Source organism: Ixodes scapularis, unplaced genomic scaffold (genome assembly GCF_016920785.2).
Source record: "Ixodes scapularis isolate PalLabHiFi unplaced genomic scaffold, ASM1692078v2 ptg001496l_1___fragment_2___debris__unscaffolded, whole genome shotgun sequence".
In the NCBI taxonomy this organism is placed as follows: domain Eukaryota; kingdom Metazoa; phylum Arthropoda; class Arachnida; order Ixodida; family Ixodidae; genus Ixodes; species Ixodes scapularis.
Window position 1 is genome coordinate 101,572 of NW_024610156.1, and position 16,449 is coordinate 118,020.

Consider the following 16,449-nt stretch of genomic DNA (forward strand, 5'->3'; position numbering starts at 1 on the left):
AAACTGGAATGTCGTGATCATTGATCAGCAGTAAAAAGGCGAAAGAAGTCGGTGATGATTGTAGTTTTTTTTTTGTTCTTAGGTCGCCTACACTCCGTCTCATCCTACGATGGACTAAAGCCCGCCAGGTTCAATCACGAGTCTGTTAGAAACCACGTGGTATATTTGCTCCGTCATAAGTACAAGCGCGCCAAAACGCGCCATGCGGAGGCGAGTTTTTTGTCTGTTTATCGAGCCCTCGCGGCGGCTCCGTCTGCTTGCTACTACTCAAGACTGCTGAAAGGATTAAACACCGTCTGGAAGCGATGGGAAGAAGAGAATGTGGGGTCAGAACCAGTGGCCATTAAGAAATGAAGATGGGTCGGATGGAGTGTTCGACATTGGGGCGTATGTATGAACCGCGCGCGGAAGGAAGGTGCCCGTCCAGGCATGTTTTTCGTTCCCAAAAGTTGGATTGGATTTGATTGTTATGGCTAAGGCAAAACGACTTTGTCAGTGTTGCCTGCGCGCCTTCCAACTCCCCCAAACAGTTTACATGTTTAAAAATATGGCAAGAACGTTTATTGAACTAAATACTATGTATTTTTATTTTACCAATATAAAATAGCGCGCTCTCATAACAGAGAACCATATGCGTTATATAAGTGCTCTTCGTAGTCTGCGTATCGGAATATCTCACGCGCACTTTTTCACAATGCGGATGTAAGCTTTATAAGTGCATCATAAGTTGAAAAGGAGTATAGATAGCATACATTGAGCGTTACAAGGGACCCAACTTATTTGTTTATTTATATGATAATATTGCTACCCCCAACCCCACTGAAAAAAAAATATGAATCTATATAAGAACTGGTAGAAAATATTGAAAAACTGATATGCGACATATCAAACTGATATGAAATCTATAAAAACCGATATGTGACATATAAAGCTGATATAAAATACCTAAAAACTGATGTGCGACATATAAGAACTGATATGCAACATATGCCAACTGATAAGCAACATACAAGATCATATGTGATTTAAATATTAAGCTATATAAATTTCATGTCAGAATTTGCCATGTGACCAATAAGCATATCAGAACCACATTGTTATAATTTTTTTCAGTATACGACGTGACGCGCGGGCAAGCAAACACATGGCTTGTAACCGTAATGGACCAGCTTGATTTATTGGCTTTCAAATAATTACAGCATGAGCGTTTACTTTTTACTAAGAGATTCTCCCCCTGAAGCGTTCAAAATACTCTCAATGGTATGACATTACTTAAAAGTATCAACAATCTGGGAATATCATTTATTGCTGAGGTGGTAACCGAGAAAATCCGTACCTTCAAAACGACCAGTATAAAAGGCGGAAACGCAGAACTCAGAAGTAGTTATCGGGTGTGCTGTTGTAGTCACGCTCGTTGTGCCGTGTATGCGTATTGCTCAATGTTATATGTTCAGCTGATTCTAGTGGTATGCATAATGTATCTACATGTGTGTGTAATTGTGGCGTGAGCAAACAAAAACATTTTTGTAGCCCATAAACTGGGCGCTACCTAGCGCCACCTAGCCTAACTGAAACTGATATATGCGACGTATGAAACTAATATGAAATAATACGTTCTGATATGAAATGTGTGTTCAATAAACACATCAGAAATAAATTTATATGTATAATTTTTTTCATTAGGGAATACAGGTCTATATTAGAAGGGGGGTACAGATAATACAATAAAATTGAAGAAATTAACATATGCCAAGAGGCGGCCAGCTGTAGTCGGGAGAGGCAAATAATTCATTGCGTGCTTCGTCTACACATTAATCTTTCTGCTTTTGACAACACCTTTTCGCATGCGCAGCCCAAGCCAGGTGAAAGTCAACAGGTGCGTGCTGGAAAAGGAACTTCAACTCAAATCTTAGGTTGTCACCGACTAATATTTTTTACAGGAGGTGTGTTTAGGCGTCTCCATAAGCGACCTTCAATAATTGTTTCCCTTATTACGTTTCTTTCACTTCGTCATGACCACAGCAGGGCAGGTTATTGCGATCTTATATTCTACTATATCCTTCTCCCCATCATTGGCCTTTGTTGAAGCTCGTCAGCGTCCGCTTCAATGACTAGGCATCCGGGTAAGACAAGAGAGTGTGAGCATTGGCGGCTGTAATCTGGGGAGTGTTCAAAGGGCCTATAGTGTAGAACACCCTCGAGAGAACTTGAATTGGTGATAATCTGAAATAAGTTATGGCAGTTCATATATGGTTTGAGGGCCAACAAATTTAAAACGATCAATAAGAAACTGAAATTTATTTATGTTTTTGAATGTGAAGCTTAGTGTTGTCACTAGTCGAGAAACTAGACTAGTAATCGGTGTTCATATGAAAGTTCCCTGCGATGACTTGGTAGAGACCTCTCAGTCTGTCATTTCTCGCATAGTGTCGAAGAGGAGCTGGATCTGTTTGCTTTTACTGTGGCGACGGCGTGTCATGCCTTTCAAATTGAAAAAAAGTGTCCTCATGCGTATTATTTTTAATTTTATGTATAATATTAGCTGTGCATGTTTCCCAAACAACATTAGCACATTACAGTGTAGGCCAACTTAATGTTTTAAGCGCGAGTGGTTAACTTGAACGTTTTACATTTGGAGTTATATTTTTATATACCATAAGATGTTTGTAGCTTCCGAGGTGACAAACACAATCTGAGAGTTTTAAGAGAGATTATTTGGAATGTAAATTATTCCTGCTCAAGGATCTTGTGAAGTGTGTGTCCGTCTAATCTGTGATTATACAAGCCACGATGTTTTTCTTTTTGCGCGATGTTCATAATTATACACTTGAAAGAGTTCAGAATTATCTGCAAGGTTTGATACCAGCTAGCGATTTTACATAAACATATGCTTAGTTTAAACTGGTTGTCAGGGGAACTTACAATGCCGTATAAAATACATTTACACAAAAACTTTCTATTGACATTCATTTCTGAAAATATCTATATTATCAATAAACAATAAAAATAACTGAGCAGAAAGAATAGAACCTTTTGATACAACAAATTAATGTTGCACCTGTCTAAAACAAAGCCCTCTAGAGTAAAAAAAAAACAACCGCAACAGCACAAACAGTAACAAATTGTTGCCTAATTGCCACAGACTCTTAGCCAGTTTAAGATTTTTTTTTCATTTATTATCGCATAAAATTTTTGTAGCAGCTTACTATGCGAGACAACGACAAGCGCTTTTTTTTCGAATTTGGAAGTACGACGTTAGCCTGTTTGTTTTTATCAAGTCTGGAAGCAAAGTCGTCAACAATAACAGAGGGAGATAAATCCGTTATAAGTGGCTGTGAGAGCGTCTTGTATGAAAGTGCTGTTTTCGTCAAGTGCCTTCCGGTTCATTCCAGATTCAAACAAATAAATGTTAAATAAAAGATTATTTAGCACCCTTTTATGGTCACCTAGACTTTCTAATGTAATTTAAGTATATTAAGACGGTTCATGATTAACACAGAAGATAAAGAGTTGATTATATTTCAGCTCGAACTCTTTTTGGTGATAGAGTAAATGGAATGTAAACGCAGTATTGGTAGACATTGTGAGCTGTCATAGTTTCGTGCACCGGCTGAAAAAACTTTAAACTTATAAAAAAAAAATTCGGTCGTTAGTACGTGCATGACTTGGCAAATCGCTCTTTCTGTCTCCCAAGAATGAAGCATGGCTCTTAGCAGGTCCGTAAACCGCATCTACTTGGGGGGATGTTTCGTCAAGCAACATTTTGTACAGCAGCATTCCTGTTGACTCTTGGTCACCTCGACTTCATTTCACCTTAAATTCAAGCATGACCGAAACCTGAAAGACAAACAAGCGCATACACACAAACTACAATCGTAAAGTCCCAGCGCACTGTCTGCACTTGATTCGACCATTCGCCGGACGAGCACGCACAGAAAGCGTGAAGTTACTATGTCTGCTCTGCATGACTGGCCTTTCGACTCGTACCGATCGGCTGCGCTCGGACTTTAGGCGGATCGAAGTTTAGCTCAGGTCATTACATGATCTTTGGACAATGAGAACTCTTACTACTCAGCTTCCCCTGTCTTTGCTTATACATCTGGTCGAATCACTCTTTACATCGCCAGCTGTCATTGGTAGCCAACGTTACTAGAACAACTCGGATAGGAAACTGTCATAGAGCCCTCTTTAAAAAATTGTCTCCGATGCGTACTCAAGAACTGAACTGAAGGCGATCGCAACGCTGCTATTTCTCCCGCAGCGGACACTCCGGGAACAGCACGACTGCACGTATTGGCTCAGGTAGTGTCGCGCAAGGGTCGGTGATGCCACCTCACAGTGCCATTTCCGGAGTAGCTGTATAAAGCAACTTACATGTTTTGACTCCTTGCTAAAGGGCGGCGCTGTTATCGTATTCAGCTTGGTTTCGGTGGACGCGAGCGTTTCGGGCTTTAAGGGTGAGTTTCCTATCTTAGTGATTTAGTAATGCTGGTGGTACCCCCTGCGGGTACCGCCAGCATTTTCCCGTCTTCGCGAAAACGTCCGATGACATCAATCACCAGATGGCTCTAAGCCGCCGACGGCAACCAATTGAAAAGTCGAAATGTTCCTTCCGTCAAGCTGGATTACAACGAGTGAACGACGCAGTGCCACAATCATGTCTACTGAAATCAACCGCTTTATCAAGCAGGCTATCGACAGGGCAAATTTTCAGTGAATTAAAAGCGATACACATTCCATCTCTTTTGATCCTTCGTAACTCTTCGGCGTCTCGCGCGCTTCCAGTGTGCAGGTGAAGCCAGAGTAAATTCCACCTAGAGCAGCCCCTCCCCCCTCTTTCAGACAACATCACTACAGGATTCAGTTGAGCTTCAATGCTATTGCCGCTTTGGGAGGTTCTGGGATTTACTAAATATGACGTCATGCCTTGTTTTTTCTTTTTTTTTTTTTTGCGCGCGATATTGAGCTGACGCTTCCTTATACCGGTGCGTGCGGACGAGTACCTAAGCATATTAACTAGCAAGCTGCAAAGCTTCACCTCAGCAAGCTCGTTGCCGGTTCGAACAACGTAACTTTCAGTTACGGCGCTCTAAGGTGACTTCTGTCAGACAAGAATGAGGATGAGGCACGGGAGAAGAATCAAGAACGGAAGAAAAGAAACGGAGCTTAAACTTTCAAAATTGTGCTTCGGGAGGCGACGTAAAAACTACATCGATTTCATAAGAATAGTAAATTACGCGAGCGCCGAGCTGCTACTATCACTCTGGCACACGTTACGCGATATCATAAAATGACCTCATATATTCTTATGCAGTAAGTTAGTGTTTAGGCCAGTTTCTGCCAGCATGAATATGTCTGGCCCACGAAGAATATCATATGCTCCACAGTTTGGGTGTTATTAACAATGCTTTCGCATTCATATGAAGTACTTTGAGCTTGCTTCACGCGGTTCCAACCCCTCTCCTACATCATGCAATTCTGATGCCTCGTGTGGATCAAATAGATTGCCCTTTTCAGAAGATGTGTCCTTTATGTACACCGAATTCACATAATTCACCCTCTCATACCATAGCTTAGAGAAATTGAGTTTGTCCTTCCAAAATCTAAGAGCTTAAATTTTTGGGCTTAAGCTCACATGCTTAAGCTGAGCGAGTTGGTTCATATTTCAGGCAAGGCCAGCTCAGCTAGAATAAACTTTCCTAGCTATATTAGACCTACAGAGCAAGGCTGCTATGAAAGTGTATAAATAAAAAAAAGACACTCGTAGAAGAGGCAGAGCAATGCTTTGTGTTATTTGAACCCTCCCAGGGACATGCCCAGCGAGTCTCGAAAATTCTCAGGTCATAGTCGTGGCGCCGATACCCCTTACTCAAAGATTTCCTGAGAGTGAAATGTCCCGGCTACAACATATTGCTGAACCAGTTGACCAAGGCAAAATGCATGACAAGGCGTATGTAGATATACGTAATGCTTTTTTCCTACATGGAGAGTTCACATGGTAACAAAGGAAAAGGCCTGTCCAAAAATTTTCCAATCCAGGTAATCGGAGATGTAATTTTTTTGACGCAGGCAGAACGTGTACTTGCTATGTGACCAATGCTTGCAATTCTACCAAATTTGAAAGACATGGCCAAGGTGACGCTAGTACGGTACATTGCGTCAAAGGCTCTCGAAGAGAAAACATCACACATTATTATTGAAGGGACTGACTGCCTAGAAAGCTTAAAAGGCCAAACGCATCAAAAGTTCATTTTTAGATCAACGATACATGAATTGCAGACCAAGGACCTCTGGCTTCGTGTATCGGACAAATAGGGAGGGTTTGTGGTTCTGGATTTTGAGAAGTATGGAGAAAAGGCCACTGAAGCCGCAGCTAAGTATTTCATTCCAGCGGAGGAGAAAATAACTAAATCAGCTAAAAGCGCCATTTTGAAGATATTCGAAGACAACATTAAAAAAAATCTCGTGACGAAAATCGAAGGTAGAAATGAGATCCATCTGTCTGCGTTTCTTTTTCAGCCAAATACACAAAGGCGACGTTCCGTTTCAGGCTAGAGTCTCATAACAGAACACAATGCAAAGACAGGTGTCGACCTATCTGGCAAAGCAGTTTCCCTAGTGCACGGTGCAAGATCCTTCCAGACTTCCAACACCAAACGTGTGGTAGCCTCTCTTCGGGAGAAGGGGCCTGACATCGTTTCCAGGTTTTCCATCGATAAACTGGACTTATATTACTCCATGCGACATTCAAGCCTGCTATCAATTCTTTTAACGATCATCGAACAGCAGAATTTCGCAGCCTTAGAAAACACAGCCACCACAGATCTGGATAGTTTCTTGGAGCTTCTTAGTGTTTACCTGACGGCAACGGCAGTGTCGCAAGAGAATTGTTCATATGCACAAAGGAGTGGAGTGTGCATTGGGTCACGCGTGGTCCCGTACCTCAGCGATGTGTTCCTCGCGGCTTTCGGAAAGGCTATTCAAGAAAGATTCAAAGATCCAAGGATTGAAAGCATCATCCGTTACGTCGATGATTTCGTCATTCTATGCAACGCAGTGGTGGATGACGCAATTGACGGGTGCCGAGACACAGTCATGCGATGCTCTGACCATAACTGCTCAGGGCTCACATTCACCCATGAACTCCCCGAGGATTCTTCGATCAGACTCCTGGACCTGGCGTTAGAATTCAAACGTAAACACGTGTGCTTGAGGTACCAAGCCAGGCCATGCAAGGCCTTCTACCTTACAACTCAGGACACTTTAAGAATAAAAAACAACGGGTGTCCACCACAGCCCTTTTATCCGCCCTAAAGAAGACTTGTCACACTCAGAGCGAACGAAGTTTTAAAACTCGGGTCTCGAAAATTAAGGACGCTGGATATCCAAAATCCCTCCTCGTAGCGTTTTGCCAGCCGCTCTGCAGGACCATCAAGCGCGGATTGTGGTGCACGGATGAAACCACCAAGGGAAGGACGAAGACTCTGTATGCATGCGATCGTTCGTGGTGGCGCCCTATGTTCACGGGATAACCAACAGGCTACAAAAGAATGCTGGGCGGCAAGGCGTTCAGGTGGTGTATTTGCCTCCGAACAAAGCCTCTTCCATGTGTCGCAAGGTAAAGCAGGAACGAAGCAACAACGAGAGTGTATGTGGCACAGCTCACAAGTCTCAATACGCCTTGCGTGAAAAGGACGCGGAGTTCCACATTCCGCTGACATGCGGCCGAAGTTACATTGGACACACCGGGCGATGCATTAGCAATCGTACGAGGGAGCAGACTACATCAGTGAAAAATCTGTCAGCAGGGGGACATTTGCCAAGCCATCCCATTGTCGTGCGTGTCAGTGTTCAGCATGGTTCTGCGACTTAAAAATCGTGGCAAGGGACAGGACAAAACTGGCACGTGAAATCCTGGAGGCCCATTCCATTGAGTAAAACGGCTATGACTTCGGTCGAGAACTTTCTTTCTCGCTGCACGAGAAAGAAAAAAAAAAGTTATTTTGGTGGGTAAATATTCGGTGAAGTAGGATGGCAAAATCAGAAAGAATAATATTTCCTTAATGTAGGGTTCTTAACAGAAGAGGAAGAAAAATAAAACTCAGTTGTTAGTCCAGCGGTTTGTATGGTCTTTTCTTTGTATGTATGTTTATTCTATTTCAAGATAGAAATCATCGTTTAAAAGTATGGCGTTCTTTTTTTTAACTTACAGGCGTACTACAAGAGAGCAGCTTTTTGTTTGAAGTAACAACTTTATAATAAAGGGGCGATTTTTTTCGGAAATAAACGACGAAGACAATTAGCCTTTTGTATTTTTAATGACTGGATTTGAACGCCTAGTTTATCGAGGCCCAGGTTTTGTAGAAGTTTCTCAAATTTCTCCTATATTTCTTTTTTGGTGTCAGTTATTCCGATATTAATAAATTTTATCCCCTTGGTCGAGTCTTGGAGCCTGCATATTTTTTAACAAGCCAGAAATTCCATGCAGCAAAGTAGATGCTTGATTTTAGATATTGGTACCTGGGCCACAATTGCATTTTTTCTAGTTGTGAAACAGCCTGATCTAAGTTCTCAAAATGTTCATCGTTTTTTTTATTTCGGTGTGCACACAGAATTGCGTTTCGCCATTTATGTAGACTTTAAACACTAGCGCATACTTTGGTCACAATTTCTTTCCCTTGCAGTATTGTGTTTGGGGATGATCTGTGGGGTTCATTACTGCCCTTTCAATCAGAGGGCTAAAAGATAGCAAGACCACTGATCCTGCTTAGTGTTTGCGTCATGAGGGCTGAACTCAGCATTTTGTTTATTGAGCAACAATGAGTTAACAAGTTCGGTAGATGATAGACGTCCTACGTCAGCCCGTCCGTCACAGAAAGGGAATGAATCTCAAGTCCTGATCCAGAAACACGCATTGTTCATCGCTGAAATCGAAAGGTAATTGAAAACAGTTGTTGTTAGAAGTCCTGATAGACCCCTTGAACTTCTCCTTGGCGATTGATCTAAAAGTCTTGCAGTCATTGCAGGGTGTGGAATGGCGCTCATAATTGTAAATGTCATAATACGAAGATGTCCTTACAAAAAGTTCAAAGTCAGAAAAAGGTGAATGCAGGCTGATTTTTAAAGCGTCATTCTTGAGAGGACAGAAAAACTAACCGCCGACTAAAAGGAGTAGTCGTACTGCTTGTGAACGTTATGGTGATATGCAAATGTTACTCCCCCCTATAAACAAAAAAAAAATACAAATGTTGCTCACTACTCATCAAAAACGTTACTGAGTACTTTACTCGCTACCGAGATTTAAAAAAAAAAAAAAAAACGTAGCTACTGTGCTACTTTAGACAGGAACGAGTTACGTTCTCGTCCTTCTTTAGAATGCGTCATTCCAAAGAGTAGTAACATTTCGAGGTCGTCCATCTTGAATGCTTCTTCGCTTTTAAGCAGGTCACTGATAACCCTATTATAAATACGCCTTTATTGTTGCAGAACCTTCAAGGGGGCGTAATATAAGTTTAAAAAATACACCAGGAATTTACCTTTTAAAGTGTGGAAAAGCTCGCCGAAAATTCGCAATAGAGTATAGGATTTAGTTTTTTTTATTAACATTCTTTCAGTAGGCAGACATGCTTCGATTTTTGCATAATATTCGACTGAGAAAATAGTTGGCGACAAATGAACTATCTGATTAATCTTTAGGGTAATGAAATATTTTCTCAGCTTATTATTTCAGCATCGACCTTGAATTAGATGGAGTTTGGCTACTACTGCAAATACTTTGACACTCTAAATGACATTTACTAAGAAATCAGCACCTCAGAAAACATTAATTACATAAGCCAATTATTTTTTGCTGAAAATAAAAATTCGACTGATTTTCATTCTCGATTAAAAATTACTGACATATGGAAATATTGTTATGCAGTTCATTCAACGAGATAAACTTTTCACGAAGAATCTCTTTAGGTCTCACCAGCATAGATTGTATGCTCATGTTTTATGCACGGTCTTGAAAATAAACCTCCCTCAAGCTGAAAGGAGCGTTGCAACGGTACTCGTTTGGAAGGTTTTTCACTTTACACGAGCCTACTGGCACTAGTGGGACCCAAGTATACACGCTTGCAACGCCACTGACCAAGAAACTGCTTTGTTGCGGTGTAGCTTCAAAACCAAAAGCGAGCCTTGTCTTTCAACCTCTCCTTCGCAAAACTTGATGATGTATCCAGGGTGTCGCAGTATCCCCCAGTGATGATATTTGAATGCGGCTAAAAGATGGTCCCGCCTCCCCGCGCATTGCGTGAGCACTCGATTTGGCCTCGTTATATTCAATACTCGACGAGCATTCGGGTAGTGCAATTGCAAGTGTCCAGTTGCTGATATGACGACAATGGCCGAACCATAACAATGCCTGAAACCCAGCGCGTGTCCTGTGCTTTGTCAAGGCGGATGCTTTTGCAGTAGGTAAACGCTTTTGAGTTTTTACTCCTTGCACTCTGCAGCTCGTTTTGCAAACGCGGCCCGCAAACCCCGTGGCCCTGATCGAACATTTGCCTCATCTCTTAAATCTAGGCTTTCTATGCCGACGACTGACAATTTTCAGCGTGAACTTGGATCCGCGCGCTCTTCTTTGTTTTCTTTGTGATCCGTGTCGGCGTCTAGTCGGTGAGGTCACTCTTGCGCGAAAGTCTGCTTCGCTCAAGCACCGATTCGGTGAATCATCGCCACTCAACGATGAAGAGTCCCTGCACCACCGTCACCTCAACTGCGAAGATGAAAGCAATCTCCTTGAATCAAAAGCGTGCCATCCTCGACGGAGTGCGCATAAACGTAAAGAATTCCGTCCACCGCCGGCGTCCTCCGCAAGGCCGTCGCAGCTGTCGACACGGTCCGTACGTTGCAGGATCTTTTTTTTATTGTAGCTTCTCGCAGTTGGCAAGCAGCGGCTCTGGTCTAGCAGAGGACGCGTGTAAGAAAGCCTTGACCGCTTTCTGCAGGCTCGATAAACATGTGCCTGTGAGAACCCATGTTATCTTTTTTTTTTTTTCATGCTATTTGTATGAGTTCATATATAACGAAGAAGCGGATATAGCGAAGCGATTGCCGATTCCCGTTGACTTCTTTATAACCGATTTCGACGGTAGATCATTAAGTTTAGAAATTCGTTCTATTCGGCGGAGATTGATACCACAGGGGCGCCACAATACTTGGTGTCCCAGTAGACTTCCGGTAGTCTATTTATTTGTTTGTCAGCAACGCTGAGTGAACGGGTGAAAAGATTTTCCTTAGAATTGTTACCTGTAATACGTTTGTAGGAACCTAGGTGCGTTGTAGAACTTAGTACAAATAACAGAAGGATGTGAGACAAAAGGAAGAGTAAAACCGGAAGCGGTAAAACCGGAAGGGGTCCGCCGATAGCTGGCGGCAGCTAGGTTGTTTGCAAACAAAGTCGGGGAATATTCGCAAAGCACGAAAACCGTTACGTCGTTCTTTTACGAATGACTGCCAACGTTGAGATAATGAAGTCATCTAACCATTGAGTTCCTTCATGAGTTTCATAATATATTCTTTTCTTCAAGCTATTTCTACCAGCTTAGCATGCCTTCGTGGTATGTTTCAACTTCCCTACCGCAAGTGTTCGTAGATAGTATACAATGCCGCGTGTAGTGTTTAGATAATAACATTATACATATCCATTTTTTAGCACAAAAAAAAACAATCATATGCAATAGCTCAATAACACGTAAATGTTCCCGCACTGCCAAACGAGTGGGAGGGACCCCGTCCGCCACGCCAACAACAATGTTGTTGGCGTGTGGTCCTGAGCATGACCAACGCCTAAAGGACGTGCTGCAGCACCTGAGCAAGGCAGGACTGAGGCTCAAAAAGTCGAAGTGCAAGTTCGGCGTGACTAGCGTCGACTTCCTTGGTGTCGTCGGGAACGAGCATGGGATTTCACCGGACCCCAGGAAGTGTGAAGCGGTTAAACAGATGAAACCACCCGTCGACGTTGGAGGCGTCCGGAGACTTCTGGGAATGGTGAATCACGTGTGCAGGTTCTTGCCACACTTGTCGGACACGACTGCACCTCTTCGAGCTTTGCTGGGCAAAAATAGCGCCTGGACCTGGGAACTCGATCAGCAGTCTGCCTTCCTGAAGCTGAAGAAGATGCTGTTTCCAGAGGTCTGCGTGGCAAAGTACCATCCGGCGCTTGCTACTGTTGTGTCCGCTGACGCCAGCCCGTTTGGACTTGGTGCTCTGCTCCTGCAGGACCAGTGCTCAGGAGAGCGAAGAGCAGTGGCTTTCGCGTCTCGGTCCTTGACCCCCCCTGAGCAACGGTACAGCCAGACCGAAAAGGAGGCCTTGGCGGTCACTTGGGCGGTTCAACGTTTTGATGAGTACGTCCGAGGCTTACAGTTCTTGGTAGAGACGGATCACCCTCCCCTGACGTCTTTGTTTGGCAGAATGGATGAAGATGTCCTCCCGCTAAGAATTCAACGCCTCCGCCTCAAGTTAATGAGCTACCAATTTAAGATACTCCACGTTCCTGGCAAGCTGTTGGCGACAGCCGATACCCTATCCAGGGCACCGTTAAGACAAGCGTCCGCGGTGGTCTGCACAATGGAACTCTTCGTGGAGGATGTGGTTCATTGGATCCAAGACACGTCGCCCGTTGGACTCGACAGGCTCCGTCAGGAGCAGGCTAGAGACGGCGAGTGCATGGCGCTCATGAAGCACTGCAACCATGGTTGGCCCGTAAAACCCAAGGTGGGAGTCAAAAATTCTTAAGTATTGGAAGCACCGTGGTGAGTTTACAGTGTGCGACGGGCTGCTCCTCAAAGGGAATTCTCTAGTCATCCCTTCGTCGCTTCAACACGAGGTCCTCCTGGTCATCCACGAGGGTCACCAAGGTGTGAACCGCTGCCGCGCTCGAGCGCGTGACTCTGTATGGTGGCGAGGAATCAGCAAGCAGATCAAGTCTATGGTGCAGAACTGCGAGCGGAGTGCGACTACACAAATCCAACGTGCAGAGCCTCTCTTGCCATCATTTTCGCCCGAGCTGCCCTGGTAGCAGCTAGGAATTGAGTTGTTTCAATTTAACGGCCAATACTTTCTGCTGATTATTGACTACTTCTCACGATACTCTGAAGTGATCACACTAAGAAACACGTCCTGTTCATCAGTGGTCGAGGTGGTAACAAGTGTAGCGGCACGCTTTGGCATTCCAGAGCTCATCCGAAGCGACAATGGCCCGCAGTTTACGGCTCAGGAGTTTGCGGACTTCGGACGTGACTATGGGTTCAAGCACGTGACGAGCAGCCCGCGTTATCCTCAATCCAACGGGGAAGTTAAGTGCGCGTTCCGGACAATCAAGGGCCTCTTCTCCAAGAACGACGACCCTTTTCTGGCGTTACTGGTCATCAGAGACACCCGGGGCCGTCTGGGTTCAGCCCCGCACAGCTGTTGATGGGACGGTGGCTGCGAACCAGCTTACCGAAGCCCTCGGAGAAGCTGAAACCCGAGTGGCCATCGACGGAGGTCTTCCTGAAGAAGGACAAGGCAGATAAGCGTCGGCAGGCCACCGACTTCAATCGTCGACATGTGGCGAAAAAACTGCGTCCGCTCGCTACAGGCGAGGATGTCTGGGTCACGGACGTCCAGTGCGGTTTCAAGGTTTTGAACGAAGCACAGCGACCACGTTCGTACGTGGTGGAGACACCCCGAGGAGTTCTGCAGCGGAACCAGAAGCATCTGGTGCCGTACAAGCCTCCAGTGGCGCCTGTTCCTGAACCTCCTGATCTACGGAAGTCGGACGAGTCACTTACTTATGGACTTCTTGGTCTGCAGCAGCGGACTCTCAGCCATCCAGCAACCCCTGACGTCGTCAGTAAGAGACCCTTGGATCCTGAGTCTGAAGTAGTTCAGAGGTTTCAATATGGTCGGGCGATAGTCCGCCCCAAAAAACTCGACCTACAACTACGGTCTGTGGTGTAAGAGGAGATGTACTCTTTCCAACGTTGTGGTGTTGTGGTGTTGTTGCGGTGTTGGTAAGGGTTGGTGGTTTTAGGGTTTTACGTTTTAGACGTCACCGGTGTCTTTGGTCTTTGGCGCCACGTATTTCTTAAGTGGGTTATAAATGAAGCCGCCGGAAGCGAACTGCTTCTACCTCGTCACCGGTTCTGGGACTCTGCGTGTCGTGTTCCACTACAGTGTTGACAAAGGCTTTCCAGGGTAACAGCGCAGTTGAAGGCGACAAGTGCGAGCTAGTACACGCTCTATCGGAAGCTCTTCCGATACAGCGTGTACATTGCCGAACTGCATATTTCAATTCTTCCTTTCTTCTTGCTTTTTATTTATAAGTCGCCGAGAGGCCACATTTCTACCATCTGCTCTGCCGCTTTGCCAGTGTTATTTGCCTCCAGCAGCGAGTTATATTTTTTTTTTCGTACAGCGTGGAATGAGGGATCTCACTGATAGCAGCCTTACCTTAAATTTATAATAGGACGTTAATCGACAATAGTTGTGGCCTGAACAGTTTATTTTGAAATAGCTGTCAAGGGTAGGAATCCCCCTCTCGGGGTACTTGCGATGCACCTTCAGGCGAATGGCGTTGTGTGTGAATTCGGCATGCTTGACAGTCCCCGTGCTCGAAACTTCTACATGGCGGGGCCTTCGCTTCGGGGGCGCCAGCTTGCAAGATAGACACTGCGCCTTGTACTTCGCGACAGTACGGGCGCACACTGCGGTGTTGTTACTGACCGTCTCCAGGACTTCACGACCGACCTCTCCGGGAAACGCGTTCTTGTACTCGCGTACACGTTGGCGATCACCTGATTGCACTCTTTCAAGGTCTGCGCACTACGAATCTTCGAAAATATCCGAGCAGGAGAGGTACTTGAGCTTGTTGCCTAAGACGCCATCTTCTCATCTTCCACACAACCCGAAAACCCGAAAACCCGCAGCTGCTGCCGCATGGACGAAAACGAAAACAATTTAAAGTAGTTTACATTATTTTTTCCTTTTTATTGAAAAAAAAAAAATTGTGCTCCGTCGAAATCATAACACCACTATCAGTAGCTAGCTCCAAGGAGGCACATTTTTCGACGTTTTTTTATAAGTGTCTTCGCAGGGGACGCACTATTTTATGGGGTGAACGTAGACACGGTCGGCGATGCAAACCGGTGCGCGAGCTTTGACTGCGTTGCATGCTACGTATGAAAGGGAGTATAGTCTTGAATAAGCTGCTGCGCCTTCACTCACACCCAGAGACGCACCGCACGACAGTTCTAGAAATATGTAAAATGCAGACGCAGGATTCGGTTTTGAATAATATGGACGACGCGAAGCTTGTTGAATGTCGTATAAAACGAATTCTCAAAACGAGTACTCGCAAGTGTAGCTATGTGGAAAGATGCTCGCTTCTTACGGAGCGAACCCAGATTCGATGCAAAAAATAAACGGACGTTCTTTTTTTTTACAATTATTTTTGAGAAAAGTGAATGTCGACGAAACTTCGTGCATTATTTTTCTTTTTCCTTTCCTTTTTAACTTTTTCTTTTGCATAACCATTATTGAAAAAAAATGTCGACAAAGCTTTGAAGTAAATGGTGTCGGATTTCTTTCCAGAGGTGCATAGGGAAACGGCGGGGCTTAGGTTGCCGGCTGGACGCCGCGAAGCAGCATTCATACTTTTTTTTTCGGCAGGGCAAATGCTGCTGACCTGTGACTCCCGTTGAGAAGGGAAAGAGTCAAAACAGAGTCACACGAAAAATTGACCCTCTAAGAGAGTCGTGAAGTGTCAAGGAAAGTCATGGAAGCAGTGACTCCCTTTGGACTCCCTTTTTTTAAGAGTGTAGTAGACATGGCTCAGTGTCAATTATCTTGGTGTTTGCTTTCGGAAGAGGAAGAGTACATGTTGCACAGAAATGATCAACGATTCATTGACGTTTGGCAATATGAGGCTAGCTTTCTTTGGGCGGTGACCTTCCCGCTTTTTAGACGGCAGAAAAGGTCAATGAGCTCGTTCTTCCCCAATCGCATAATGTGATGTCCTCTTCGTGTCTTAGGGCCGGTTGCACCAACGTCGCTTACCTTAACCCAAAGCGGCTCTTTCTTAAGTCGGCTTAGCGTGCTAAACCGAGCTCGAATAAGCACGGGTTTAAATTCCGGTTGCACCAACGTAAACCCGGCTTTACAGACGCACGGGTCTGTAAAGCTAGCTAAACGCTGGATTTGCGCAGGGAATGTTGGGACAAACAGAGCGAACTAGGGAACTCTCAGAGGGACGAATACGATTGGCGGAGATGAATCACGTGATGTAAACAAAAACACTGCCGTAGTAGTCGTCGTCGGCGTCTGCTTTCACTGCATTTCTTCGGTGAGTAAGGAATTAAAGGTCTCCAAATTCAATCATGTGTTCGCTTAACGTTCAAAAGCAGGAGTCAACGTTTTAAA